Raw genomic sequence first — 4,760 nt, 5'->3', positions numbered from 1 at the left:
GTGTGTGTGTGTGTGTGTGTGTGTGTGTGTGTGTGTGTGAGATCAGGAGCGCGAGTGCGCGCGCATGCGGGGGGCAGTGTGCACGCGGGGAGTGCGGGGAAGTGTGTTTGTGTGTGCGTGTGGGTGTGAGTGCCTGGCGCTCTCTCTTTCTCTCTCTCTCTCTCTCACACACACACACACACACACACACACGCACAGCCCGGTTGGCTCCTCTGAACTTGAAGACACCCCACATTCCAAGATGCCCGGGGTGCCCAGAAATGCCCGCGGCTCTTTGATCTGGAAAATCCTGCTGGCCAAGGCGACTTCCTAAGGGAGGGATTATATTTTTTTGCTTTTTTTTTTTTTTAATCTGGAAGAGAAGAGGACAAGTTGTGCTTTTTCCTCTCTTCTTGCGAGATGCCATGGATATAACTGAATAAGCCGCTCAGGGCTCTCCCGCGTGGACGTCCGAGGCCACCATCTGCCTGCGTTCTCCGGAGCCTAGGGCTCAGCTCCAGCCTCGGGCGGGGAAGGATGCGTGGCCGAGCTGGGGAGCCCGGCCGCCCCGCGGAGCCGGCCTCGGTGCCTCCCACCCGGGGGTAGATGCTGCCTCGCCCAGGTGAGTGCTCGCTGCCGCCGTGTCTCCGCGATCGCGTGTCTGTGGGAGCTCGGCGCGGGGCCGAATGCACTTGGGGACCAGGAACTTTGCATCCATTTCTTTTTCACTTGAGGACTCCCTCCCAGGGACACTGGTGCGGACACCCTCCTCTTTTTTCGCCGTCCTTATCGCGGGAGGTTTCCTTGTCTTTCTGGTTTTCCCTTGTGGGGGTGAAACTGGCGAGGAGCAGGGAGAGCGGTCCCTGTGAGGCCGGAGGGCAGGAGGGAGAGACAGGAGCCCAGACAGATGGAAACATGGAAACAGCAGAACTTTGCCGCCAGACCACTCTGTTGCATCTCTCCACACGCGAGGCCTGGCCAGAGCTATTGTTGGGGGCTGGGTCCAGCCTGGGCTCCCTGTGCCCTGTGGGCTGAGCGAGTGGGGTAGAGCCCAGCGTAGGGTAGGGGCAGATTCAGGGCTCCTGGAGGGGAGGAAGGCATCCTTGCAGTTTGGGGAGACAGGCCGGGCAGACTCAGGGACCCTATCCTGGTCTCAGGCAGAAGCAGGGAGGTCAGGGGGAATGTGTGTGTAGAGCTTGGGGCATGGGGATGGCATGATGAAGCAATATGGAAACTGGCATCAGCAGCGCCTGGTTGGTAGGTCCGACTCCCACCCAGCCCTGCCCTGGTTCTGAGGTTAGCCTGGGTGGGGAGGAGGGAGCCAACGGAGAGCTCAGAAACCAGCAGTGCCTGGCTCTGCACAGACCCCAGGCAGCGACAGGGAGGTGTCCTGCCCGTCTCCCTGTCACTCCAGCACAAAGGACATAGGCAGTGAGTTCCAGAGAGACAGAGCCCCTGGAAGCCAGAGCCCGAGAGAGAAAGAGCAGGGAGCCTGTGCAAAGGCAGCAGCAACCTAGCCAGCCAACACCAAATGCACGGGGAGGGGAGATGTACCCAGACCGGCAGGCAGACACCTGCAGGGAGAGGGAGCTGCTGGGAGCTGGCGCTCTGAGCTGGAGTTGCGGGCACGGCTGTAGAGGCTGACCCTCTGCCCTGCCCCAGTGTGTGCATGTGCATGTGTGTGTGTGTGTGCGTGCGTGTGTGTGTGTGTGTGTGTGTGTGTTTTGGGGGTGGGGGGGCTCTGAGGCTGCAAGGGGCTGATTGGCCTTGCGGGCTGCGGGGAGGGGTGGCTTCAGGAAATCAGCCCCCCACAGTTGGGGAGGAGCTAAGCTAGGGAGCTGCCAGGGGGGTGTTGATGCCAGTCCCTGGGCTGTGAAGTTCCCAGGGACCTGGCGGAGGGTCTAGGCGGGCTGTTGCATGTGGCTGGGGCTGGTTTGGAACTCACGGTGGGGAGGCTGAGGCGGGGATTGTGGGGATACTGGAAGCTAAGAACCCGCTTCTTGGGCTTGTGCTCTAGGCGGGTTGCTGCCCTCTGCGAGGAGCTTATACAACCAAGCAAATCAGACGGGCCAGCTCCTGGGGAGGCTGAAGGGGGCCAGGGTTGCGCAGGGAGGGCCTGCACTTGGAGCCGGCAGGCAGCCGCTGGGGACCAGGCAGCTCCGGGCCATCTGCGATGCTGGAATGTCATCTTTCCCTCTAAGTCTGGCCCGAGTGCCGAGTTCCTCTCTCCTAAGCCTCCTCACATGCTTCTGCTCAGGCCCCTGCCCAGCCCTCATTTAGAGTTTCTGGTCTAATTCCTGCCCAGGAATGTAATTACTTATCTTCCTGCCCTCGCCCTGGGGAATACAAAGAGCAAACTTGGCATTTCCGTTTCAGCCTCTTGGCAGTGCTTCTCGGAGAGGTGCGGCTGGACTGGGTGCCGTCCACGGGCGCTGGGGCTCGGCTCCTGGCTTCTCCGAGGTTCCGGTTCCTTTCTCAGACCCAGAAATCTGAAGGTGGGCGTGTGGTCGGGCGGTGTGGGCAGACAGCTTCCAGAACGCTGCACGGAGGGGCGAAGGAGGGTGGATGGGAGAGAAATGCAGACGAGGTAGGTGGGGCCACTGGGAGAACCAGGCAGCCTTGGGCCACCCAGTCCCTGGTGTGGCTACAGCAGGAATCACCTTTCTTGTTGGGGCTGCAGCTCTGAAGTGAAATGAGGGATGGGCCTTGGACCCAGTGCCAGGCTTGCCAAGTGTCTCCAGCGCGTGGGGGGTGGAGCAGGGTCTGCTCTCCTTCGGAAAGTGCCCTGTCCTATGTAGAGATGAGCAGTTATTGGCATCCATGGCGTCCCCATTCTGATCAGGGAGGCTGCTAGCCTGAAAGCAGAGACAGAACAAAAAACAATCCGAAACAGCCAGGTGGAATCGGACCCTGGATGAAAGCAACAGCCATATGGGAGTTTTACGATTTTTCTTGGGGCATGGTTGTGGTTTTAGGGTCCAACGTAAATGAAGGGATAGAGCTGTGAGATGGTGGAGTGGGACCTCAATCGGAGGGCCTGGGTTCAAATTCTGGCTCTGCCACATCTTTGTTTGTTGACCCCCGGCGCGTCTGTGTTTTTATCTGTGAAAGGAAATAACAGCGTGTGCCTCGCAGACGTGTTGTGGCCCCGTGTTTGTCTGGCGCTCCCCGAGCCCCTGTTCAGATCTGGAGGCATGTTGGGTTGGAGGAGGGAGGGCTGGGAGAGAGGGAGGGGCCCTCAGAGGCTCGGAGGACAGTGCCCCAGCCTCCTCTATTCTCAGAGCTGCCAGGAGGGTTTGATGCCATCACACGTAAGCTGGTCATTAAAAGACTCTGGGAAGCCCTCTGGAAAACTTCAGGAATTGATATTTCAGAAGCAAATTTCACCTCTGGGGCCGTGGCACCTGCTTCCTCGCCTGTCTCTTGTTTGCTCCGGGATTTTACAGCCTCCCGCACATTTGCTCAGTATGCTCCGGCCCTGTGCTTTACAAGTGTCATCTGTCACCCTTTTCCATCTGAAGCTTGAGTGAGAAATATCCCCCAGAATCCAGCCTCGGCCTCCTCCTCTCTGACTCTGCCTCTTCCTGCACCAAGAGTGGCCTCACAGGGTGCTCTCAGGTCTAGGCCGGGTCTGTGCAGGGCCTGTGGTTGGACCTGGGTCTCCTCTGTGGAATTGGGGGGCACAGCCAGTCAGGGAGAGGGGCTCACACCTAGACATGTACTTAGCAGGGTCTGACTAATGAACCAACTGGAACTGGGGTGGAGAGGGAGGTCTAACCATAATGGGGGGGCTTAAGAAAAGGTATTTTCAGAAAGTAGGCAGTCAGGTCTGGAGATAGGGACCAGGGAGAGTAGCCATGTCTAGACTGCTTGGGGTGAGAGCAATCAGGAGGGCTTCTTGGAGGAGGTGAGGATTTCAGAAATAGTTAAAGTCCATAGAAGTCCATGGAAGGCAGATTTTGTTTTCTTTTTTCTTTAATCCTCACCCAAGGATATGTTTTTATTGATTTTTAGAGAGAGAGGAAGGGGGGAGAGAGAAACATTTATCAGTGGCCTCCTATATGCGCCCCAACTGGGGATCAAACCCGCAACCTTTTTGTTGCATGGGATGATGCTCCCACCAACTAAGCCACCCTGCCAGGGCAGATTTTGTTTTCTTTTACATTCTCAGATGTCACTGAGAATTTGGGAAGTTTTAGGGGTGGGGTACTAAACAAATAGAATGGATATTCCAAGAAATGTCTTAGGCCATTTGGATCAGCTCCTTCAAATAAACAATTTCTTGATTGCTTATTATGTGCCTGGCACAAATCTAAGAGCTTTACATTATTATGTCACAGTCCTGTGAAATTGCCACTGTTATTACCTTCATTTTACCAATGAGAAAGCCAAGGTTCACTCTACTCTCATGTCATCTGAATTCAGAGCTCCTTAACTCCTCCACCCTGTCTCTCCCCCACAGTGAGGACGAGTGGGCAGCTGGGACCGGCTCCTCTAACCTGCTGGCCTCCTGGCCTGGCTGAGGAGGCAACTCTGAGCCTCCATCACAGAGCCCAGCATCTCAGCTGCCTGCCCTGCCCACTCATGCCCACCTGTTTAAAAGCTCCCATCAAACAGTCAGCACCATCCCCGTGGACAGCACAGAAGATGGGACAGTGGGCGAGCCCTTGGACTGGACTGCGGGTCAGGGGACCCACCTCCGCCGACCCACACGTGTGACTTGGGCGGGAGGCAAATCGCTTTACTCCGCTGAGGTCTGGTTTTCTTCCCGATGAATCAGG

General features: G+C 57.1%; 1 protein-coding gene across 1 annotated transcript in view; it reads left to right on the top strand.

Moving 5' to 3' along the window:
• Window positions 1–6: 6 nt before the first annotated feature.
• LRFN2 (leucine rich repeat and fibronectin type III domain containing 2) overlaps window positions 7–4,760 on the top strand; it is a 193,432-nt gene continuing 188,678 nt past the window's right edge. Inside the window, exon 1 of the mRNA XM_005862859.2 lies at window positions 7–601. The gene's annotated coding sequence lies outside the window, so the exon portion shown is untranslated. The remainder of the gene's footprint in view (window positions 602–4,760) is intronic.

Source organism: Myotis brandtii, unplaced genomic scaffold (assembly GCF_000412655.1).
Source record: "Myotis brandtii unplaced genomic scaffold, ASM41265v1 scaffold1691, whole genome shotgun sequence".
NCBI classification, from domain to species: domain Eukaryota; kingdom Metazoa; phylum Chordata; class Mammalia; order Chiroptera; family Vespertilionidae; genus Myotis; species Myotis brandtii.
The sequence above is the reverse complement of the archived record's forward strand: the minus strand, read 5'-3'. Positions and strand labels throughout refer to the sequence as shown.